General features: G+C 39.8%; 1 long non-coding RNA gene across 1 annotated transcript in view; it reads right to left on the bottom strand.

Annotated features, from left to right (window-relative positions):
* LOC135987080 (uncharacterized) overlaps positions 1–26,702 on the bottom strand; it is a 29,027-nt gene that overhangs the window by 1,461 nt on the left and 864 nt on the right. The gene's annotated exons all lie outside the window — the stretch shown is intronic.

Genomic DNA, 26,702 nt, shown 5'->3' with positions numbered 1-26,702 from the left:
CTCTTACATCATAAAAATGTTTTTATCACTTTTTCCTAACCTATAAGCTATTCAACCTTCCCTGATTTAAATGTGGGGAGAAAGTTACACTCCATCTAGGAGCAAGCATAGAGCCATACAGGTAAAGCTTGGAGAAAAATGTAAATGATTAAAAGTAATTGAATGGTAGTAACACTTCTTTGCATATTAAGCAAATGACTCAGAACACCTCAGAGTGTTATAAATGTTGTTTTCAAAGACCCACATCACGAGCATCAGCTGGTACCTTTACATTAGTATTTTAGTAGTGATCAAGGCTATTTCTGAAGAGTTGTCTGTCCCTAGTTACTGTGCTTTCATTCACATCCTAGGGCAGTCATGGCATGCATGAACTGGGTTTCTTGAGTTTATTTTCAAAGTTATGCTGTAGGAGGGCACATAATTTACTGCAGACAAGATTGGACTTTGACGAGAGCAGGCTGGAGTTAGTCTGAAATTAAGTACCTTGCAGCATGTAGAGCTTGGATGTCAAGTTCTTGGTGTCCATTCTTTTGCTCTACACATCTGCTCCTATTGGTCCTTACTGCTTGCTAATGTAAAAATAGCAAATACGGCTAATAAAGAATAAATGCATGACTGTTGCTGATAATGCTGCATACAACATGACGGTATTATTTAAAACGCCATGTTTGGCATAATTTTTTAAAAAATTAATAACAACTGCCTGAATTCCTGTTACAGAAACACTCAAAGTAAATGCAGAGGAATAATGAATCTTTCCATATGAATGAAGGAGTCAGGAAGATGTGTCTGATTTGGTCATCCTCCAAAGACCTAGTGTGAGGAGTCAGATTCTGAAGTCATCGCTTACAGAAACCAGTTTACTATCTAATTTGGCTGTTTCAAAGCGTATTAAATCTCTCAACAAGACTACGAACCGCCAACTGACTCTGCATGCTGGTAACTCAAAAGCAAGAGCAGATGGAAAGTGTTGTCTAGAGACTTTAAGCACAGTCTTGGGGACACTCCCACCAGCATCCTCTGGCTGCAGTTCCACAACTGCTGATGCTGGATGTTGGGCACTATTCGATCACAGCATGACAGATCTGACTCACATCAGAAACAGGCAAACAATCACATTTTTCTTGAAGTAACAAGAGCTGAAATTTATGCCAGCTTTATGTTTTTATTTGAGCTGCACAAGGACATGGAATATCTGACCTGTGTAGCCTGCTATTGCAAAGTTTGCTCATCAAAAGTTATGGAACAAATTTGAAACAGCAAATTGATTTTACAAGGGATCAGCAATTTGCGCTGTATGGCTGTGGTATCTTTGTTCCAGTGCTAAAAGTAATGGAATTACTATACCATGACCCTTAGGAGAATTGGGACTATTCAGAAAAATGTGCCCTCTACTAAACAAACAGAAACCTCTGATTCACATCTGTTGTAGCAAATAGTTACATATTTTATGACATTATCACTTTTCCTTCTGCCACCCGCGCTCCTCAGCTGTTTGCTCCATTTTCTGCTGAGTGCAGACACGGGTGGCAGAGACAGCAGAAGAGGAGGTGCTGCCGTGAGGCTGCATCCCCCTGAGATGCTTGGTGTGGCGGCAAAGCCCATCATGGGGCTGGGGGTGGCTGGGGGTGACCAGGCACACACGAGGAGGAGTTGCTGACATACCCCACCGCAACAGCTCTAGGAGGACCACAGACAGAGCACAGACAGAAGACTGATAACACCCCTCACTTGGCTGCCTCGCATGAAGGACTGTGACTCAGCAGCAGGTCTTCTTTATGAAGGGCTTTGTGTTAGTCCCACGCAAATATCTACAACATGTTCCACGAGCATTCGCTTATTAACAAATACGAAAGTAAATTGTATTTGTTGTCACCAAACACTTATTTACCTCAAGTGTTCCAGGTAACTAGATCACTGGCCTAAGTAATTTAGAGAATATTTTCTGAAAAGCAAATATATTCTAGAAAACGACAGGTTTTCTATAGACATGTGATGAAGGTTGCCAAGTAAATCACTTCAAATTATTCGTTCACTCAGCTTTCTGCCGTCTATGAAGCAGGTGACAGGAAAGAGTATAGGGCATTTTTGCTTTCTCTTTACACCAGATTTCAGGGTAGAGGAAGAGAAACTTATTGACAAGCTTTCATGTTTATTTGGTGAGAAGCAAATTGAAAGCACACTTAAACCCAACAAAAACAGCAACAACAAAAACAAGGCAAAACCAACCCAGCAGATGCAACAGAATATTTAGTCTGGAAAAATAAGTGGTGATACGCTCCAGGACTTTTGTTGTTTCCACAGCTTGTCTGTAGGTACACATGCATCCACACACAGAGGAAAGACACAACACCCTACGTATTGGGCCACCACCTAATATTTCATTCCCATATGTGAGATTAATTGTTCCTTTCATAAGATTTGCCCAGAACTAGCTGAGTTCCATAGATCAGCATCACCTGGAAGGATGCTGCTCCTGTACCTGGTCTGGTAGAGGGCTCTCTCTGCAAAGGATGGCTGTGTGAGCATCTCCTCAGTCCTGAGATGGATGGGTCATGTTTTTACACTCCATGTTGGTTTTGTATTTGTCATGATGACTTTTCTGCCCAGTTAATGACTGTCATCATAAAAAGAACTATTTTCTTCTCATTATTATGGCAATCCCACAATAATAATTAATTGTAGGAGGAACTGTTTCTAAACGACTCCATAAAAGCCATCCTATAGCATGCCAGCAGCCAAGGTATCTTCCAGATAACAGGCAAATTTTATGAAAAAGGCTGCAAATACATTGCAGAGTACCTTAAAACAAGTACTTAGATTTACTAGGGCATGCAAGAGCCATTTCAAATGCAGAGAAATGCTTAACCGTTTATTATTAATTAGAACAGACCTAATGATTAACTTTGATAAATAGAGCGAATTCTGCTTAGAGGCAAGCAGTATTACTTAAAAATTCTCAAATGCACTTTCCTCTTACCCTCCTTGCTGTGACTGAAACTAAATATTTACATCACATTTGGGGCCTCTTCTTGGCCCAATATGTTATTTCTGTCATTGTTATATTTTGCTTTTGGGGTGGGTCAGCTGGTGCTACAGAAGATAGCTGGTAAATCCAAAATCTAGGTGGTACAGGCAAACATCATACATGAAGAATCAAAGCTAACACAAGCAATGGATCTAGCTCAAATATATAGCCAGTTCAGGATGTTCAAAGTGGTATTTATACCATCAGCCCTCTGCTTGGCATCCTTGGGCCTGAGAGAAAGTCAAAAGAGGAAGGACAGAAAGTTTAACACTGTAATAAAAATTGTGATAAAAGCATTTCCCTTCACAGGAAGCCCTGAATTTCTGTGTCAACAGAAGTAAACAAATAGGTATTGTGCAATCGTTTGGCACTTCTCTTTGATGATTTAAAAGATCTCATAAGATCAGGTGAATAATTACCCTTCCCAAATTGAGGGGTTATGGGTAACAATTTCAAAAATATCTCAATGCTTCAGAAAATCTTAGAAGTGGCAGACAATGCTTGCAAGCACAAACTCAGTTTTACTGGGGAACAGCCAAATCTCTCTCAATATTAAGGGAATGAAGTTTGAGTACCGTCTTGAAACAGGAGTATGGGAATGAGCTGGAAAGAGTGAGGAAAATGACCCAGCTACACTGAAAATGAAGATAATAAACAAAATAATATAACGTCAGATAGAAAGGCAGGTACAGTTCCAGACATGAAAGTGGTAGCCACAGTGGAAAAAACTATTAATATTGAAGTATAGGCTTAAAAAGCTTATTCATTGTATACATCTGCATATCTTACTACTGGAAACTAAGGTATTTGGGGTGTTAGTTTATTTTGGTCACATATATCGCTACTTTGATCAATGCCTGGCTTAGGCAAAAAAGTAAAGCTTAAGTGTTGTGAAAATTTCAATATAATTAAATGTGTACTTATGTTGGCACCCTGTTACTCCTCAGGTTCATTGACAGTAGCTTGGAGACACTCAAGCATCTTTATATCTTCGGGCATTTTGAAGAATCAGAACAGCTGGCATTGGAAACTCAAACTTGGCTGCATGTTTAATCTACAAATCTTGACCTTTTATTGAGAAATAGTTCTCAAGCTCTTAAGAGCTACTGAAGTCACTGGCATGGGGAATACCTAGTCTGCTTGGGAGGTTATGGAGCTTTCATGCCTTTAAGACTAGGATGGAGAAGTATTCCTGGACAATGATGTTGGTATAGCTGATCTGACCTCTGGGCAGCAGAAAAACTGAGATGCACTGGGTTCCCTCCAACTGTTTTTTCTTTGATAGTACTGGGCATTTTTAATTTGAAGTCATGTAAGATGGAAAAAAAAAAAAATCTAATGCGGTGTTTCATGACCTCCATTACTTGATAACTGAAACATTCACAGTTTGTACCTCAAAGCCATTACTTTTTTCGTTGCTTCCGTGTGATGAAAACCTGCTCCAAACTGCAACAAAACTCATAAGTTACGTGTTATTAATTTAAGCAAAAGTCTATAATTTTATCCCGCAGATACCCATGCATGTGTCTTTCCTTTTATTGCACAGATAATCCCTCTCTCGCCTAACACAGGGGGAAGCGGGGGTCTGCTGGCCGTCCCCTGTGTTTTGCAGGGGGGTGTAAGCAGTGCCACGCTCCCCCGGGGCAGAGGGGCTGGGAAAAGGGACACGGCCCCAGGGTAGAGAGCCGAGCATCGCTCGGCGCTCGCCAGCTCCCCGCTCCCAAACCACAACCAGGAGCCGGGCCGGGGCTGAGAAGGCTTTTGGGAAGGAAGAGCAAAGACAGCTCGGGTTCCCCTCCGCGGTTACCCGGGGAGCTGTTGCCATCTAACGGCGGAGACCGAGTGGTACCGCCACAGCTGCCGGCGTTTGGAACCAAAACGGGGCCGCTGGTGTTGCCCACGGAGGCTCCTTGTTCCTTCTTTGAGACAGAAGGCTGACCTGGAAGCCACCGAAGGACCTGGGAGCCCTCCATTAACGTCCAACGTTATATTTTAACACAGCAAAGCTCTCCTGAAGTTGGTCGTACTCATCAGATCAGACAACTTTGTAGCACACCGTGTATACCGCGGGCAGTAACAGTCGCAGGGAAAGACCGCAAAAACAAAGTAGTTTTGGGACTTTCACACTTAAAGGCAACATCCAGCAAACTCAGGCCTCTGGTGAGGACAAAGCCCTTCTAGAGTTACGCTAATGAGTGCATGAAGCTATACATGGTTTTTAGCGGGAGATTTTTCTTTTCAGCTAAGCTCATCTTGTAAAAACTAAACAAAACAAGAAAAACCAAAACAAAACCCAAAACAAAAGAAATCCAAACAAATAAAACCCAACCAACCAAACAAAAACCAACCAAAAGTTAAAAACAACACCAAAAAAGCAAACCCAAACCAACAACTCCTAAAAAACCCAAAAGAGCAGTAACAAAAGACACCCCACAAAACCCAGAAGTCTGGCTCTCTTGGTCACCTTCTGGGAAGTCTTAACAAAGATCACATTACGTAGTATTGTTATTTAAAGCTCAGAAGAATCAATCAATCAGAAGTTCAAGGACTTCAAACTCTGATAAGAATATTAAATGAGACCAATTCTCAAGACCAATGTGTCAAACAAAAGACAAAGTGAGCCTTTCATTGATGTTTGGCATATATGCTAGAAACCAAAATCCACTCCTGGTCCTGCTGGGCAAAACACAGCACTATATCAAAATTGTAAGGGGAGAGGTTAGAAAAACATCATAAACACACAGACTCACCAGCATATTCACCCCAGATTTATATATAAATTTATGAATTTATGTCTATTTATAGACTTACATCTAGTAACTTTTTTTTTTCATTGCAGAAATTACAATAGGGATTAGATTGAGACCAATCTACCAAGTGTGGACGTGCTGAGAATGACCCAGGAACCTCCAGCCTGCCACTCTAAAACCCATCCCTGCATGCCCATGGTGAGGACAGCCTCTGTGCATGGCAGGTACTGAACTTCTGCAGCTGGTTGCTACACAAGGTCATGGTGGCAGATATGGTTCCCATCTGAAGAAAAGACTAGGAGACCTCAGGAAGACTCAATAGCTGCTGTCTCTTGTCCTCTGGGTCATGGCCAGGAGCCCCGGCCAGACTGCCTGGACACATGCACCTTGATGCCTGCAAGCTGGACGGATTACATGGATACACACCACTTGGATCTTATGAGTATGTGGGTGACAGAGGGGAAACGGTTTTGGTTTAAGTCAGATTCCTCTTTCCCACTTGCAAAGTCTCATGGTTAATCTTTCCATCTTGCTACTAAGATCCTGCAATTTTAATTGCTACAGGGGTGGCATATTTGAGCCCACACCCTGAACTCTAGACATAATCTAATATGCTATGAGACTCTTGAATAGAAAAAAAAGGGAAGAAAGAAAAGGATATTATTTTGTTCCGCTCTTTTGCCATCATGAAACAGAGGAAGGAAGTTTCTTTGATGCTCCTCTTCATCTTCAGATGCTATTTGTGGGTGAGATAGCAGCTCACTATGAAAGCAGTACAATAAAAAGTATTATCTAACAATTAGGCAAGAACAAGCCCTGATCCCAGCTGTTATTCGAGAGAGGGGTGAAGCACCAAAAACAGGTAACAATTTGATGCTCTCTATCCAAACAGCTTGCTGGTCCTCAGGATATCAATAAAAGTTTCTCCGTTTAAACATCTGTAAACACATAAGAAAAAAATCTATAATTTGATTGTTGCTCTGAGGAACTCGATTAAACATGGATTTAAATTGAAAATGCAAAGTTGCAGGTAACACAAACTTACACATAAGAACTGCCAGATGGTTTATAGAAAACCAAAACTGAACATAAAAGAAAACGGTGAAGTTTCCAGAAAATTCTTAAATGTCTTGTTGCTTTCCACAGAAATGCTGGAATTTGTTAGGATTACACAAGACATTGGCAGACTCCAGCATGCAGCATTTTGTTTGAGTAACTCTAAACTTGGGGTGCTGAGCCCTCCGCATATTATCCTGAGTGATCAGTGCCAAGTCACGCTAGCAAGTGGCTCCCGGCAAGCCCCTGCCAGGACAATGGCACCGCACACGTCTTGTGGGATATGCAGAAGGGCGAATTCAGGGGAAAACCCCAGGGCTTTGTTATTATATTGTGGTTATCAATAAAGCCACATTCAAAGAAAAATCCCGCATTTTGAATTTCAGGTTTGAGACCGCCTCTCTCTGAGATTGATAGCCTCAGGGAAAGCTGCAGCTGGTGGGGGAGTCTGTACATCCCCCGTCAGCCTGTGGCCACCAGGAACCGACTTCGGGAGTGCAGCGGTATGGGGCGATGACAAAGCAGAAATAGTAGGGAAGAGCACGGTGAGGTGCCTGTGCAGCCACCCTCCTTGGTCTGCGTGCAGCACAGGGATGCAGGAGAGAGGCCGCCTGCCCAGGAAAGCTGGGTGACTCTGTGACCTGCCTGGGGCCAGCAAAGCCACAGGGCTCCCTTAGAAAACCCGCCGCTTTTAACTCAGCCCTCTGACTTGTGGTTTAAAAATATGTTATAAATAATATTAGCTTTTACTCTTATTTTTGTAACCTGTACTAGGACCCTTCCACCGTTCCTTTCAAAAGGCAGTACCTCAGGACAAGTAACAGTTTTAACTTTCATCTGTATTTCCTCTTTTCTATAAACCCGTAAGGGAAGGCTGTATCTGCAAACCCACGTCGCATTCAGTGCTACGCACACCAATATATAAAGCATTAACTGTCTGCATGCTTTGCTTAGGGCTTTTTGCAAATCATGCATCCTATGAAATCACCTTGGCTTGCTTGAGATCACAGACTTGCTGTGACGAATACCACATCCTCTGAGTGACCTGGGATGTTTGTTTTTGTTGGCCAGATGAATACATGGGAGACAATGAATACTAACCACATTGTATAATGATTTAGTCCAACTATAAGGTTATTTTTTTTTCTCTTCAGGAGAAGCAGGAAAACATTTTTAGACCTTTCACTTTATGGCAAAGACCTGCTGAGTTCAAACTGAAGAGGCAACATAAATTCAGTGAGATGACTCTCTTTTATCCAGCCCACTGGTATACTTGAAATATTGTAAAGGGAAGAAAATATGTGAAGAACATAGAGTCTTTTGAAGAAAGTGATCTTTTAGCCCATTAAAAAAAAAAAAGTTTTTAACAAAAAAATCATTGAGTTTGGGTTTTTTTTCTTTTTTCTCTTTTTGTGGTTCCTCCCCATTTTGAATTACACCTTTGATACTAACCCCTGCTGGGGTATAGCTCTTTTTCATGCAATAACCTAAGGCAGAATTTACTGTAAAATGACATCCATGGATGTTACATCCTCTTTGCCATTATTTCATAATTTACTCTTATCTAATCTGAGAAGTATCAAAAAATGAAACTTGGTGAAGTTAATTCAATTACGCTCAATAGCTACTCTTTTGTACTTTAAATAGCATTCCATTTGCATAAAAAGCAGTGTCTGTCTATTATCATTATCTGTTTGTCTGGTTCACTTACATATGTTGACAAATTTACTAAATCTTTCTTGTGACAAGTTCTTGCTCTCCAGATAAAGTGATCTGCCTGTACTTTTACATATTATTTTTATATTACAACAACAGTCAAAATGTGCTAGGTATTTTTCCAAATGTGTCACAGCAATGATTTCTGTCTCCAAAACCTGTGAGTTTGGGAAAGTTAATTCATCACTCAACATGCAAGGGCAAATGGGATGTACTCATTATATAAGGGGATCCCCTTGCATTTACAACTTCAGGACACTGTTATCCACTCCTGTCAGCAAACTAATCTGCTGGATATTCATGAGAAGCTAACTGAAACCAGTACAAAACCCACCTGTCAAATTCATAGACTCATTTTTTTGAAACATAAATTAATGTAACATTAATCACCTCATTCCTAAGAACTCCTCACCAACCTGTTGTCCAATGTTACTTAGTATCTGAAACACTCCTGCGTGGAGAAGCAAATTTAAGTACACAGCACAGGCAAAGACAGTGACATTGGCATGCCTGTTTTAGAAGATCTCACAGGAGAAACGGATGTTGGTTGCAGAGGATTTTCTTGAACCATGAGTTTGGAAGCCAGTAGCAGACCCATTTACAGTTGGGTGCAAGTGGGCAAAGGAAAATAGTGATAGAAACAAAGTCCCAGCAGTAAAAGAAAAGCCATGGGCAGCCACAGGAAGGGGACTCTACAATGCAAAGCTGATCCCTATTGCTGGCATGTAACTGAAATAAAAAAGGAAAAAGCTACTATCAATTGTAATTTTTCTGCTTTGAAATACATATTACCAAAGAAAATACACACTGAAAGTGCAATGGAGGAGTGAGAAACCAAAGGATGGAGGAAAAATGTAAGGATTCTTCAAGGAGACAGGGAACACAATGCAGGAGATCTGATTATATGTGCTCCTGGAAAAGTTCCTCTTGTCATAAGGTGGCGGCTGAATGAGAGACAAGGTGGTCAGAAGACCAGCAGAAGGGATACACTTCCCCATCACTGAAGGTGATAAAGTAAACTTTTTGACAGAGCAGAGATTAAATAAATAAGTGACTTTTTACTACTTACAAGAAGTAAGATTCTAGGAGAGATGGCTTATGCCAAATATTTTTCCATGTCTGGCAGACGCCAGGGCAAAACCAGCACCAGTGTAGATTCAAGACTTATCTCTGATGAGGCTCTGTTCTCTCAATCTGCTGTATTTTGCACTCGAGGTGTTTCAACAGAAACTAGAGTTTACTTCTGGTGGTACAGAAACTAGAATGGAGCTCACACGGTGTGTCTTGAATCTGTGCGGCCAGCACAAAGTGCAACCACTCATAAACAATTTATAGGTATGACCAAAAGGAGTTGGGTAGGTACCTTTCAGACCATGCAGTTGTAGCTATAAATCCTTAATTTGCAAGTTAAATATAAAGGTATGGACATGCAGGTCAGGCAAACACGCTCTTGCCTTCCCTTTGTGCCTCTCTTCTCCCCATGCATCCCTACCTAACCCTCAAGGGAGTCAAAGCAACATAACTGGGCAAACTTCTGTGTACTTCCCATGAAGATATATGGGAAAACAAAGCAAATTCCATGCCATCCCTTATACACCATTGAGGACATTTCTATCAACTAGAAAACTCCGGTTATGCTTGCCCTAAATCTATACTGCCTTGCACAAAAAAGTCTATGTTTTCCATAAATTGCTTTACTTGCCTGTGCACTAGGAAAATGAACTGGTAGGGGAAGTCCCAAATTTATCACCACTTCGTAGTTCACAAAGGTGGTGTTGATAAGTTTCTTGCCTGCTGGAGTGAGCTGAGTGGTCTGCCTACCGTGCCCAGGTCTGCCTACCTTTGCCCAGCCAGGCTTTGTGCATTTTCAACCATGTCTCTGGTGCAGAGCACCCAAAAATAACAGGTCTTGTTCTTTGACTGAAAGGAGTATAACAGACTGGTGTCCAATGTGCTGCTCTGTGTCTACAGTAAAATAAAATCATAAGAAAGAAAGTTGATGCATGTGGTCAGAAGAAGAAAAACTCCAGGCCTCCATAACACTACATTTTCTCCATGCCCCTCATTCATGTCCACACAGAAACATGAGATATGTCTATATATCTGTCTCGATATATCTATATCTATTTACCCATGCCTAATTAAATGTGTCAACTTAACATGGTCTGTTGATCTTAGGCACATTGGGGAATGCTTGTAGACATTAAAGGGTAACCAACAGATAGGATCCATTGTCTAAAGTTTAGACCTCACCAAGAAAAAAAGTTATTATTTGTTGGATTTCTGACTTTTAATTCTCTGAGGTCTATGCCTGAGGAATTATTATCTCCTGAAATGACTGAAGAAACAGCTTTGTGCTATTATTTCTCCAGAGACTTTGTCCAAGAGAAGATAGTGCATCATCACAAAAAACAAAATCAAAAACAGAATAACAAAATCAAAACCGAAGATGCTTAATATGGTCTAATTTCAGGACTTGTTGTATTAAAATATCAACTGGTTTTGCATAACAAAAAGCTAATTGTTGCAAAAAAATGCCAAAACCTCCTCAAATATATTTTAAGCTGAAGGCATGAAGTGGAGGGTGGAGGGAGAAGTGAGAGAAGTTCAGACAGAAGCTTCATAGGATCAGAGACCATTTGCTGATCCGGTAGCTCTGTGACCTTCTGGGCTACATCAAACTGTGTTCTCCACAGGACAACACTGTAGCCGCTTTCCTTAAAGATGTTTCTTTTGTTATGAACGACATGAGAAGGCAGAAGGGGAGAGGGGAGATAGCACAGCCCGAGGCAGAACAACTTTCTCTGCTCAGAACGTAATGAGTGTTCCCGTGCTTTCAGGTTAGTTAAAAAGGATAAAAAGCAATAAACCAGAGTTGTTGTCCTTACAGTCTCTTTTTGACTTCGGCAGAAAGATGGCAAGTTGCATTAAAAATAACTTTCAAAATATTGTTTACATTACCCTGCCCACCCGCCCTCGAGAATGATTGGAATAACATGTTACACCAGTGATTTACAGGTTAATAGCTGTAATAATTTTCCATCCATGTTAATAAATAGACTGCCTGTATTCAAGTTTACAAAGTATCACCAGTAATAGCTTTGATTTAACAATGTTATTTCTTAGAGGCATGCACCTTAAATATGGAGCTTTTTTATTTTTGTCTTGGAAATGACACATTCACCCAAGGGAAGAAATACTTTGATTTTTAGCTGGTTAGGAGAAAAATCACAGAATAACCATATCCTAAGAAAGGCTTTTGATGCTGTACTAAATAAATTAAAATAGATTATAGTGAAATCATCATATTTGGGATGCATAGATGAGTGAAATATTACTTCTAAATAGTAATTAGCTGTCGTTCACTCTTAAAAACATGGAACCATTTAAGCATGTTCTATCCAGGCCCAGTTTTCTTCAAAAGTTAATGTTTTGGATAACGGACTAGAGCACTATAATCTGAAAGGTGTCACAAACTCTTTTGAAGTACTAAATTAGAATTCAAGGCATCTTGACAAGTTGGAGAAATGGTCTAAAATCTGAAGGAAACAATTGGTGCAGGTAGATGTACACGAGATTCATGGTGGATTATGGATTAAATGTGAGTCAACAATGTGAGGCTACTGCAAACTGAGAAAAGTTATATGCAACATATGGGATGTGATTATTGCACTCTCCTCACTGCTGGCCAGATCTGAGCTGGTGCTTTTGGCTCTAGAATGTAAAGAGATGGAGATAACTGGGAAAGGACCCCAAGGAGGGTGGCAAGTATTGAGAGGGTTTAATGCGCATATAAATGAGCTGGAAAAGCTGAAGGTTCTCTACCATGCCTCTTCTAAAAGAGGTTTGATTGAAAGGAGGCAAACTGACAACCTTCCAGTGAGAGACAGCACATGCTCAGCTGTTCCTCCTGACCACAGTGGCAAGAGAAAGTATAAATCTGCTTAATTTGCATCAAAAGCCATTCAAATTAGCCATTAGGAAAACCTTGTCTATCTGCAAAAATACTGAAGAATACAGGAGAGCATGGAATTTCCCTTTTTAAAATGTTTTAAAAAGATATTAAACCATCACTGACAGATGTCTGTCCTTGTCAGTTTGAATTTATCCTTCTGGAATAGTATAGACCAGATGACCTCTAGAGGTCCCTTCCAGTTCTTCACCTCTGTGAAGCTATAGGGAGCTCTGAGCTAGCAGGCAAAGGAAACAGCAACAGCTACTGAGTAACAGCTCACTTCCTCGAGATTTTTTTCCTCCCTGCCACTGGCATATATCCACGTTCTGAATTTACATGCTGCTGAATTGCATCCAAATAAGTGTCTACACATAGTTACAAACATGTCCTGTGAGCCAAAATAATTGTTTCTTTTAATGTGAATCATCTTGAAGAGCATTTCATTATTATAAATGAGAAAGTTTCTAAAAATATATTATGCCCTATTTGGCATGGTATTATAAAAATACCATGGTGTTTGATTTGAAAATGTCCCCTCCATGCCAAGTCTTATCCAAGATAACTGGTGTATCTGAGGGCAGAATTTGGCCTACTGTAATTAAATCCAAACATTGCATCAGAGTTTAACTAGTGCAAGACTTTGCTTTTTGGTGTAAAGACAATGGAAATTTCTATTGTCTTTATTTCCCGCCCCCCCCCATATTTCTGGACTGCAACAGCCCTTCCATTTGTTTTAATCATGTTATGGACCCAATTCAAAAGTAATGTGTCTGCCCAGTATATAAGAATTATCATGGGTCAGTGGGATCAGAAAGGCAGAATCTACAGCTAGAACTGAGTTTTCCCTCCCTGCTTCCTGCTCTCTTTGATACTAGCCAATAGAGAAATACACCTGAAATATGCTGATAATGCCTAATACAAATTCCGAATCAACACAGGTGGACTCATCCACAAGTGCTTATACATTTCTTGGTTGTTACCCTAAAGGTGATTGCTGGCCATAGAGCAGCCCTCTGTTGGTAGAACACACAGGGCTGGATTCTGCATCTGTTAAGTGCATTTTGCCACTCTTACAGATTGCAAACCAGAATATTCTTTGGAAAGTTTATCCCATGCTGCTGGAAATTTTCCTAGTGTGACACTGGCAGAAGGCTGGCATGGGATATTCACTCCATGTTAGCTAGAAAGGTATTTTTTTGATCAGCATTACAAGAAGGTAAATAGGTGGAATAAGAAAAGGAGGATAAGGAAGAGATAAAGATATGTGAAAGTAATGATGAAAATTTCAAAGAGTGAAGCTCCACGATAATACATTCCCCACTTTGAACTAGTTTGAAGTCCCAAAAATCTCTGCCATTTTACCTTGAAGCATAATACAGTAATTCAGAATAAGGGAAGTCTTTCCTCTCAAGTGTCTTTGTCCTTGAAAGGGAGCCTCTTTTTCAGGATATAATAGGGCATATTTACACCAAATACAAAGAGAAGGGCAGACCCCTTCCATAGTATTATATTTGTTTGTTCCATCAGAAAGGTTGAATCTGCTGAGTGAATGATGAAATGATCTCTGGGGACCATAGGACTTCTCATCAGAAATTATATCCTAGCATCTGCTTGACATAGTTTTCCCATGGGCTATGTTATTGCCCTTATTGGGGAGTTTTCCATAACCCTGTGAAGAATAAGAATAGGTATGGTGCTGTTTGGTTGAAAGTATACTCGCAGCACTGCCATAGTTTGGGCTTGGCTCAAAAGAATAGTAGGACTGACTTTCAAGAGCTGCATCTTTATGTTTGGAAAAGTATACCTGGAGGCATTATCCAAGTGGGATTTTTTTGATGGGGGGGAGCTGTTGGAAGCAAGTTGACCCAGGACATGGCTCTGCTCTGTTGGCTTACAAAACTACTTTCCTCAGTACCCAGGATGGGTGGCAAATCAGGTAGAAGACTGTGGGATAAAGGCTATAAAAGTTATAGCACTGTGAGCTAGAATTTTATAAAAGAATATTATAGGAAGTGTTCTTCATGCTGAAAACCCAATTCTGCTTTCAAAATAGGTGTCAGTTTGGCATTCAAGGGAGCAGCAGACATGATTGTGAATACACTGCAACTGTGAAGAAAATCAAAGCCATGTGCTAAATGATAGAGACTATTCACAAAAAATTCTATGCAACATGGCAATGTTCAAAACTGTTCTATAACTTTATTATATTTTCTTTCATAGCTTAAAAAAAAGGCTTAGCAAGACAATTAGTGTATCATTCACCTTGTATACAGCAAAAAATGGCAACTTAGTCATGAATAGAATAGAATAATAGAAAATTTCAGTTGAGAGGGAGCTACAACAATTATCTAGTCCAGCTGCAAAATCTGACCAAGTCCAAAGGCAGCTATTCAGTATTTACCTTTTAATGGATCACCTCTGTGTTTCAGAAACAACCCAGATCACAAAACTTAATTCAAATTTTGCCTGTTTTGATCACTCTTGTATGAAAAATATTTAAATAGACATAGCAGAACTAAAGTAGTTGGCCATGCTTATTATTAGAGGTACCTATTTGTAACAGAGAAGTAAAAAAGTGAAACGATATTGTATCTTTCTGTTTCTATTCTGTATTGTTTATGATAAAGCCAAGTCCTCATTCAAAAAATTTTCTCTCAAAAGAACTGATGGGCAAAAGTCAACAGGTAAAAAAAGGTTGTGTGGGAAAGAAATTAGTCACACTAACAGACTATTAAATCCTTGAAGATAAAAAGAGACTGATATCAGAAACTGATAAAAGAATCTTGACTAGTAGTAAAAATACAGCAGCACTTAAGGAATACAAAAGAATTCCTGAATCCCCCGGATATATGTAAAAGGATATGGCAGGCAATGTAGGGTGTCCATATCCCATACGGTGAACTAGGAGTGCTAGAAGATTGAAGGAGAGGGGAAGTGGAGGAGCATGAGAAGGTTCAGCAGTAGATTATATTAAGAATTGGAAAGATGCCTCTTCTGAGCCATATTAAATACAGAAAAGGTCAACATTTTTTCATTCAGGCCAAACTTAAATGAGAAGGGTTCAGTACTGTGCAACCCCTGTAATAAGCTGTCAGCTCTTTAGCAGCTAGAAAAGATGTTATCAGTAGAGGCAAGAATGCAGACGAATGTTCTTGGAGGCTTAAGGCAGATAAAAGAAAGGAATAAGATGTCACCTTATATATATTTTTTTCTTAAGGTTAAAAAGATCTAGCAAATGCACAAATTTTATAAAATAGGTGCCTGAACAGAAAATTTTATTCTGAAGGGAATGAAAAAGAAAAACAAAATATATTCTTTGAAATAGCTAGTCAGTCCATCAAACTATTTCTCTCTTGACCTTCTAGTCAGGATGCCAGTGACATACAGGATTAGTTGGTATAAATACCTGGCTGGCCGCGTGATATTCGGATACAATAGTCTAGTCATAGTAAATGGAGAGATGGAAAGATGATGTACAACAGAATTAACCAAGCCCTGCAGATTTATTCTTCTGTGTAGCCTTAAATGAAAAGTGTGTATTTAAATGGCACCCTTTTGCAAGCCTAGAGGTATAAGGCAAAGGTAACACTGTCAGCCTATACTCTTTAGCAGTGTCTTGGTTCACAATATCTAATCAAGGTTCACTGAAAGAAGCAGCAATCATTACAGCTGCTTTATTAGTATAGTTATCATTGTAATTATGAAAACAAAACAAAAAACCAAAAACAGCAACAAAAAAAACCCAAAAGCAAAACAAACACCACCACACCACAAAATGCAATGTGTTTTTATATTGTCTAGTTAGCACAAAAGTAGCCCAGAGTCTGGAACTATATTTCAGCCGCTGCCCTTAAATGGACTGCATAGTAGGTTACAACAGCTAAACCTTTGCTTCTGCTTTATTGCCTCAGTCACAAGGTTTTAAGCTCTATTTTTACAAGTGGTTTGAGTTATAAAACACACATTATTACTTATAAGTAATTGAAAATAGCCTCCCAGACAAACAGAGACCTGGCCACCTTAACTGTAAGTTTGCCTAGCAAAACTATAATTTGATAGGTGTGCGACAAATGGTAGATATCCGGCACTAATTCTTCTGCATGTCATTTGATACAAAGATGTAAGGAAAACAGTAGCACAAGTATACACAGTTATTTAGAGTTTAAGTCACTAGGACAATTACTGGGAAATTGCAAATGTCTCCTATTAACTTTTTAACTTTATTAGTATGTTTTCAATTTAGCTGACAAGCTCCTCCTTTGCAGGTCCTCCAGGAATGTGTAGAAAAATAAGGTACTTGATAAAATGTTTCCATGCAGAATTCGGTTTCAGCTATGCAGTAAAATGTACACACTCGAGGGCAGACTTAGGCTTTTTCCTCTTTAGGCTGGTGAAAACTGGAAACGTTAGATAAAAAATGCTTTGCTCTCCTAAAGATAGGCTTTTTTAATAATGCTCCTCACACACCTGAAGAGAAGTAAGTATGAAAGCCAAGATTTGCAAGAAGAAAGAAAAATATTCACACTGAAAGGAGTAAAGAAATTTCTGAGTATTCTGCCGACAAATGACTCAGGACTTAATCCTGCTGCCATTAAAGTCAAAGCAAATTGTTTAAACAAAAATGGACCTCCTTCTAGCACAAGGCCAAGGATAAGCACATCTGGAGTAACTTGAATAAAACCTGTCCCAGAAGTGTGGAATTTTTTGTGGCTACAGAGGATTGCGGCCAACTTTAAGCCATCATCTGTTTCTGGTAAGCCTGGGTACCATTTTCAAAGTCAACTGAGTGTCCTTGAAGTCTAACTCCTTGAAGTGACTCAGGCACTTGTTGTGGTTTAACCTGAGCTAGCAATACAACCACTGTAACTGCTCACTCACCCCTCTACCCACCCTCCAAATAGGGGAGAGAATTGAAAGGGAAGGGAGAAACTTGGATTGAGATAAACACAGTTTAATAAAATAACAAAATACTAATGCACTACTAGTAAATATATATATAAAATAGAAATAGAATATAAAATAAAATATACTCAAGGCAATTCCTCATGAACTTCGTCCACACCAAATAGCCAGTCCCAGGAAGCAGCACCTGGTCCTGAACAGCTGATCCTGATGAGAGAAAAAAGGCAAAAAAGGCAGAAAGGCCCAGAGGCCTCTGCAAAATGGCAAAAGGCTGAACTAAATGTCCCGAACTGGACTGCGCCAGCTCCAACAAGAAGAGCGAAGAAGAAGGTGAGAGAAGAGAGAGAGCTACCGGAAGATCGTGAGTCTCCTTAAATCTGAAGCAAGATGCTAATGGGATGGAATACTTTTATTGATCAGTCTGGATGTCAGTCAAGCTCTGCCCCATCCATGCCCCTCTTCCTTGATGTCTCACACCTGTGGGCAGAGCACTCAGAACAGCCTCAGCTCTCAGACCAGAGCAATTGAAAACATTAACTCTGTCCCGGGGTGTTATCTCTTGTTCTCAAACTAAGTCCGTGCCAGTTATGAAAAAGAAAGACTTCTAACTGCATGAAGAAAATTAACTCATTTTCAGTCAAACCAGCACAGCACTTCAGGAACTTTTACTCCATACCTCTTTCCAAACCACTTTTGAGTGTTTGCCTCCAACATATGCCCTTTAAATTGATGCCATGAGTGCACTTTGTACTGGAATGCAGCCGGCAGCTGGCAGTATAAATAGCTGCTCTGCTTAATCACAAAAGGAACTTTGTTTTCTTTTAGACTCCTAGCATCATCAGGATGAAGATCCTGTTTCAGAAAAATTCAAATCCTGAACTTTACAGGGTCATTTAAATATTTCCAAATATGTATTCTAGCAGATGAAGTATGAATTTAAGACAAATGTCAAAACCCAGTATTTGTGTTTTCTTTGCTGCAGGGAGTGGCTTTCAGTAAGAACTAGGATAATAGATCAAAATCTCCATAATCGGCATGGTTGCATGTCATGCTAGCAATTGTTTTAAGTGGAACTTCCCTTGAACTCCAAAGAAAAAGTCTGCTTTTAAATTTTGTCATGATATTGCCCTACCCCAGTTAATACTGCCCACCATGGGTATTGCAAGCTGTGCTATAGGAGGCAACCTGCTAAACCTTAGGACTTCTTGGAAGGGAAATGCTGCTGTTACAACTTTACAGATGGCTGAACAGAGTCAGAGAACAAGCTATATGCCTTTATGCTCTCCATTAGACCATATTGAACACCACAGAGTTGACTTTTTTTATGTCCTTAACCTAGGCTCTGGGGAACATAATTTTGTGCATATGTGCACACAGCCTAAGTCCCTCTAAAACCTAATTAAGATACTTTCACTGATTAAAATACTAAACATTTTAGATTTTGAGCATTCTAAGCATTTCTCAGTCCACAGGATGAGTAAGACCGGAGCAGGGTTTGGCTAAGCGAGTATAGCTGGCGCTAACATCAACTTTATTTTATCCCATGGCAGTAGATTAACACGGTAGCCTCATACCACTATCATCAAGTGGATCCAGGGGTGGCAGCCTGTTGCACAGAGCGTTTCCTGGGCTGAATCATCTATCCTGTTGGAAGTGTTTGGGCCCGAACTCTCCAGCCCTCGCTGGGGCACGTCACCAGATGGCTTCACCAACAGGGCTGCCGGAGTGCTCATGTTGATGGAAGCATCACCGCTGGCCCTCACCTGCTGGAGGCGAATGCCTGTGGTCTTCGGGACCACCTAGAGGGCTCAGCAACAACCGCACTGTTGCAATGTGTGCTACATGCTGCTTTTAATTAGTTGTGGGCAGACTTCTTCAAACAGAATGGGGCGAATTTTTCCCTCTTGGAAAAAAAATGCTGAAAAGTTTAACATCTCAAAAACTCTTTGGAACCTCACTGAACTTCGGCAGAGTGCAAGTTTGAAAGGTGTGGTTTTACTTCAGCATTGCAAATGTCTGAGACAAGGAGGCACTGAAGCTTGATTTCCAGACCAATTATTTTCCAATAAGCATCTGAATGTGTTATTTGAACAAACTTTTTTAGCCTTTTAAAGTTTGCCCACCCATCCCTCAACTGATCTGCTCTTCAAAGCTTCGTGGTTATTTCATACAGTAGTGTTCTGAAATCATGCCAGCAAAGAGGGGCAGCGCGGCTTAGTCACCATATGGTGACCAAAACTGCACTGCACATGAAGGAAAACACACCAGAACCACATTTTCCATTTGAGTTATTCTGTTGCAGAAATCAAACTGTGTAATTGAGCTCAGTCTCCTGTCATCAGTACCGAATCTGAAGAAGACCACTAAATAGTCTGGACAGCTCTGAACAGCAGAGTTGGGGTTACACCTTGCTATGTACCTGGGGACAACGGCAGCCAGGGGAGGTGACATCACTGCTCTGGAAGTGAAGTTTCTGAGAAACTTCTAAGTCTTTTTCACTAGTGAGAAGAGGGGAAAATAATGTGGATCCTCTGGAGACTGGTTGTGCAGGCCATGGTTTCTCTAGCCTAAATCACAGACCACTCTTCAGATGTTGTATTTGAGCTGTCAATCTGCATTCTCTTTGTAGTCAATAAAGAGAAACTTTAGCATAATTTGTCTATGATTTGCTTTACATGACTGCTTCACAGGGCATTATCCATATCCTCAAAGTTCCTTCTCTTCTGGACTGACTATAAAGTTAGGTCACATGCTGACAGCTGGAAAGTTGTGTGAAGTTATGAGCAAAGAATACATCCTCTCTGAGTAATCTTTTGATAATGCCCCACGAAGAAGGCTGGGGTGACTAGCTCAGATATTGACACCTACAGTGAAGACATCTATATTTAGCTAGATTAGTCTCTTCCATGTTTGACCACATTCACCACTTTTCCTCATCATCCACCACTCTCACAGCTCTTCCTTTTGGAGTTTTTCCCTACCTCAAAACTCTACCTCCTGTTCAGGAAGCACAGACTACATATGCTTTTGCAAGGCTGCCACAAAGAATCACACCACGTAAGTTTTGGTGTGCACAGAAGACCATTAATATAGGAAAAAAAATCTCATTTTCTAGTCTTTTGACTAAAGGCAGTTTTGTTGCTACCTGTGGTGTCTGGAGCTAGAATAAATGCATTTGAGCCTTTGAGCCCTCCTAGGTTAGACCTTATTTGAGTAAGTATTCAATAGGATGCTAAGCGCAGAAAAAGAGGTCTGTCAGAAAAAAAAAGTCTCATTCTTTCTACTAATAGACAAGTACTCAGTTTCACACACGGTTCCTCTCAGTTCAGGGACTGGACACAGCCTGGTAGGAATAGGGAACAGAAAGGGCACTTTGGGTACCCATGTCTTGTCTCAGGATGAGTCACAGAGATGGAAAGAAACATTAACAGTGTGTGATGAGGCATCCTGGGCCTCCGATCCTACCACAGCATTTACAGGATATGCATTTTTTCTTTAAAAAGTACTGCTTTTAGTGGGGTGAGGAGGGCACACCTACCTTCCCCGAAAAAAAAAATAAAAAAAAAAGGTCAGTGAGCAGAACTAATACAGATTTTCTGGCTGTAAGTTATCTCTACAAATGGAGAAAGAAGGAATGATGCTGCTTATATTCTTGCCGTTGTGTCAAATGACTTTATCACACTCCCTTTATATGATACATTACAAAAGGCTGCTGAGTAGCTTTTCACAAATTATACACTGTACAAGAAGATACAACGACTACAATAAAACCAGCAAATATTTCTTTGGAGAAAGGCGAATTAGCCATAAATAATAATAAACGAAGAGAAAATAAAATCATGCTTACAATGAGAACTGGAACTTGGAAATATGAGGTGGGGACATCTTCATCTAAAATATCAAGCCAAAGTATTTTTGACATTTTAGAAAGCCTAGATAACATAACTACACTTACTTATTTGCCTATCCTGGCATTTTAAAATTCTGGTGTGTGTAGGACGTGCCAAAATACCACGAAAGAGCTTATGTCCTAATTTTTCTGCCTGATCATGATCAGGGAAACACCAGAAATATCATGGGACATTTTTCTTACATTTGCAAATTGAAAAAGTAAAAAAAGGAAAGCAGCTCAACTTTGGCAACTAGTGCTGAGTTAATACCTGTACTCTGAGGCTTCTTAGAGTTGACTAGACAATTTCCTGATATTAATATGCTAAACCAAGATGAGAGATGATAGATCTAGCAGTAAACCACCAGGGACTGTAAAACAGAAAGTCTGGGTTACTCTTCTTTTCCATCATCATCTTGCTCTGTGACCTTATGGAAGGGTACTTTCTCTGTTCAGTTAGCTTTAGCCTTGTGAAACAGGGACAATAACACTTGCCCACTCAACATAGTGATTATTATTGTGTGTAATGTGCATTCTTTTCATCAAATACAAGGATACTTGCAAATATTTTGATGAGTAAAAGATAATTAATCCTCTTGACCCACCTCTTGGTTCATCTTATTATTGGATTTGATGGCATTTTTAACATAAGAAATACTTCTTTTCAAACTGGACTGTTTCAGTCATCCTATATGTTTATTGCTTCTGTAGTAACTTATTCTTGACTTTAATTATCGATGTTGTCTAAAATATAAAAAGGTAATAATGTCTGATGAAAGCATGAAAAAAGAACTGACTTTAAAGTCAGTACAATAGGCATTTTTCCTATACAAAAATCTCTTAGGTAAAACCCCTCAATGTATACTATTTGTGTTCAGAGAACCTGGAGTACCAGAGCCAAAATAACCTACCATTTGAGATGCAGCAGTCTAGGCTCGTTACTCAGAGAAATAACCACAAGGTGGAGATGTTACAAGCTCTTACTCGCAAATTTAAAGCATCATGCCCAATTTTGATTTTTCCAGTTTTTATCTGGGGAAATAGTATCGTATTTAAAATTACAATTGTCTCCAGTTAACAATTACGGTGCAATAAAAGGAAGTCTGTAGTAGCTAAATAATTAAAGGAATGTTCTTGTCTGCCTTTTCTGTCTTGACCTTGAAATAAGTTCCTCGTGTTTTATAAAATTTAATGATATTAACTTTTTTATTACTTTCTACGAAGGTATACGATTTATGTCAGTGAAATAAATTGTGTATTTGCTAATTATACAGCTAGACTGCAAGTCAGCTTTGCATAGTCATCCACATGCCCCTTAAGACTTCACACAGCCATGTAGAAACTATCTGGACTTCAACTGTGGGAGGTAGAGGAGCAGAGAGAGAAAGAGAGTGAGAGCACAAGCTGGTGGGTGCTGTTTCAGCTCCAATGTCCCCATCTGTACGAGTGACTGCCACCACCTCTCACAGGACTGGCACCATAGGAACTGCAAGGAAGAATTGCTTCATGCTCAGGAAACGTTCAATGGAAGTAAAAGGCAAGATTCACAATCAATGCCATTCTCAAGTATAAGGAAGAGAAACAGATAATCCTGGCAATTTTATATTCTCTGCCCAGTAGCCAGAGCACCATGATGTCAAGGAAAATGTGCATATAGATCCTTTCCTGAAATCTTAAAAGTAGAAATTTGACTAAAAAATCCTGACCATCTCACCAGCTAGGAAATATTCTTACAAAATGGAAGATACAGATTCCAAACTCTGCTTAGAATAAAAGAGGAATGTTGTCTAATTATTCTACTGGAATAGGTGTAAAGGAGAAACCACTACCTTCTCCTGACCTACACAGTTTTTAACTGCCCTTGTGAATCTGGTCCCAACTTTTAAATTATTCATTTTTATAGTTTTCCAAAGTATTTAACTTTCATTGCTCACATTTTTAGTGGTACAAAAAAATATCAGAAGAGATTGCTGCAGAACACTGGATTTTCTAGGAAAGATAAAATTTTTCTATACCTATAGAACAGTCTACCAGTTTCTCTTCCCTTTTGCTTCATTTTCTAAATCTTTGCTTTTTGTATAGGCTGTAGGGATATGACCTGTAGGACTTTCCAAAATGCAACATACTACTGTTGCCAGCAATCTCAAGCTCTGCAAAGGCAGTAAATGCTTTCTACAGGAGTGGAACTTAAATCTCCTGAAGGGTTTTTGCACCACTATCTTGAGATAATTAAGTCGTACGAGGTATTTTGAGACATGAAAAAATCTACAGGGAATAGTACTGGTGTTATCTATATCTGTTAAATTTAAAACTTCAAAATAATTTAAACTTCTGCATAAGTCATCTGTTCTTTGCCTGGAGATATAATCTGATACAGAAGGAACTAAAAAGTTTAAGAATCATCATAGTTCTACTTATCCATAAAATATATTATAATGCTATATGTGTAAGTTAAAAGTTATGTATATGCTACATATTCATTGCTAAGAGTTGTAAATTTATGTAGAGTTATAACTTCTGGAGCCAACTTTGATCAAGCTCATCCTTCAAATCAGCAAAAATTATCCCTGTGGAGTTCTCATATTACAGAAATATTATAGCTCTGTGTTATGGGAAGTGAAGAAATGGAAATGAAAAGAAATTTGCTCCTGTGTTTCACATATACTATTTGTGCCTCTCCATGTTCTTCCCCTGTAGTAAGCAGGATATCCTGAATTGCAATAATGCAGATGTATGTTTTATTTGCATGCACATATTTATCCATATAAAAATTTGTTTCCCTGATTCATTTTTCAAAACAACTTTAACATTCTTAGGATGTAAGAATCTTTATATTGCAATCTTTATATATATCTTTGTAATCTTCATATTATTGTACAGCTTACGGTTACCCTAACAGTAGTAGTATGTTACCATTGTTAGTATTGAAGTTCAGAAATCCCCCAGACTCACTGACTTCTAATTTAAAATGCTAGAATCTTACTTCTCCTTTATGGTCTTACTGTATACATCAGTTTGGCTTTACAAACTGGATAATGAAGGTAAAAGAATTGCACAATACCAAAACCAGACTATAAAATATTAACATCTTCCCCTGCAGAAGTCCGAATACGACTCATATATTGCTTAAGTGTATGGGCTGCAGCTGGCACTCCACACAAATTATGTACCAGGCCTCAGAAGGAAGTACTTAAGGCTGATCCAGACAAGTAAGGGATGGAAAAAAGAAGAAGGTTACTGCAGGAGGAAGAAGCGTATTTGCATTTCGTTCTTTACTTTTTCTGATGGTCTCCATATCTGTAGCATTTGCAAACACAATGGACCTAGTGGTGTCAATTTTCTGCTTATTATCAGTACATAAACCCACAATTACACATTCATTATGAGTCACCACACAATTCTGTGTGAATAACTGTTGATAGACGTCATTCTCTGAAAACTGAAAAATGCACCCACAGCTATTTCTAGCCCAGTTAAGGAGGCCCACTGAATACACATCTATGTGTGTTTAGATCAGCAAAAACCCTTACAAGGCAGCAAATCCTTAAAATCAACAAAAGTGTGAGCTGGTAGCTACTGTAATTGCTACCAGCGAGTCATGTTAACAGACAAATGGTGAAATATGGCCTGCTTTATTATTATTATGAGGGGCTATAGCCAGATTTGACTGAAGAATACAGGGCTCATGGGAAGTCTCATAAACACTGACATAATCAAGTATTGGTTTTAATACAAATTCATAAATTTTTATAGGTGTCGAGTTGTCAGGCAGATAATATATGACCAAACTCTGGATAAAGTATATGGAAAAAAAAGCATTGCAGAAGGAGCGCAAATATAACATGATACAGTGCAATGCCACTGAGGACCGCGGCTTTGTTGGGACCGCAGCTGTGAACAAAGGGGTGCACAAAGCGTTCTAGCCTGTGCGTTTGAGAGCTGGCCTTCCTCCTGGAAGTCTTCTGCACCCAGAGGAAACTTCCCTGAAACTGCTGACAAAAGCTAACAGAGAAACATGAGCAGCAAATGTACCGAGTGTATTTTTCACATAATTTGTTCTTTTACTGGAGGCAACATTTCCCTTACAAAGAAATAAGAATAGAGATGGATGGATTAGAAGATTTGCCAAAGGAAGAGATGGGGCCTTTCTCCAATAAGTCAGGAAGCTGGCCTTGATCCAGAGAAGTAGTGTTTTGTGTGCAACTACTAGTCATGTTTCCCCAGTCACCAGTGAAGTATCATCCATTGTGTGTGAAAACATCTCTTGTAACAGATGTCAGCAGAAGGAGCACAGATCACCTATCTCAGCTTTAGGAGAAGGCTCTCTAGCTCCACAGTCAACACATGCAATGCGTGGGTTGGAGGAACATTCAAACTGCTGCAGCTCATGCTGGACAACGACTGGGGAAAATAAGAGCCCGAATGGCCACTGCAGCGGCCGGTTCTACCATTGCAAAGCACACAAAGGCAGCATCTAAGAGCACAGATGGCTGCAGCTTCTCTCTGACTCCCACATTGAAGAATGCAAAGCAGGGGCCCCTTTCCTCCTCTGCTCCATCGCTGCTCTGCTTCCCTTGTAGCCCCTCCTCAATACTGCAGTTTGCTGGCCATTAGCCACTTGCTGCTTCCCTGTGGGCAACTACAACTACAGTTGCAGGATGGGGGGTGTCCTGCCAATTGTGAAATATTATATTCTGACATAATATAATCTCTCCATGTAAAATAAAAATGCATACAAACAGCAAGCAGAATGGCTAATAAAATGAAAAGATGCAGGGGAGGGAGTCTAAGGAGAGAAATTCTAACCTTATTCAAATCAATGGCAGAATTCCCACTCTTTTCAGCGAGCCAGAATTTTACACTAGATATTCATAACCCTTTTAAGCTACGTTTACTTTGGCAAATTCTACAGAGATTTGTGCTGTGTGTATGACTTCAGGATTTGCATTTGATTAGATTTGGAGCCCTTTTACTTCGGTCACATAACAATTCCAGCCTAAAAATTAAAAGTGCATATGACAAATTACAGTTTTTCCTAAGAAATACTGTCTTCGTGATGATTAGAAGAGGTAACATAGGTTTTGGGATGTCTACAAACACTTTAAGATATTGGTAGCCCAGGCTTATCATGAACTTTACGCAACCAAGGGCTTCTGTCTTGTCTTGTGTAGCCCTAGTCCTGCCCCAGAGCAACACACTGATTGCCCCCATGCAGTGAGTCCCTGGCACATCAAGATCCTGGATGCTACACGGCAGCATCCACTCCAGTCTTCAGCCTTCGTTGCCTTTTCTTCTGAAGGCATTGTAAAGACCCATTTAAACCCGAAGTGATGCTGTAATTTCCCTCTGACAACACTTTTACATTTTGATCAACATCAAATATAGATCTGCCACAGTGATCTGCCC

This window comes from Caloenas nicobarica, chromosome 3, assembly GCF_036013445.1.
Source record: "Caloenas nicobarica isolate bCalNic1 chromosome 3, bCalNic1.hap1, whole genome shotgun sequence".
Taxonomy (NCBI): domain Eukaryota; kingdom Metazoa; phylum Chordata; class Aves; order Columbiformes; family Columbidae; genus Caloenas; species Caloenas nicobarica.
The sequence above is the reverse complement of the archived record's forward strand: the minus strand, read 5'-3'. Positions and strand labels throughout refer to the sequence as shown.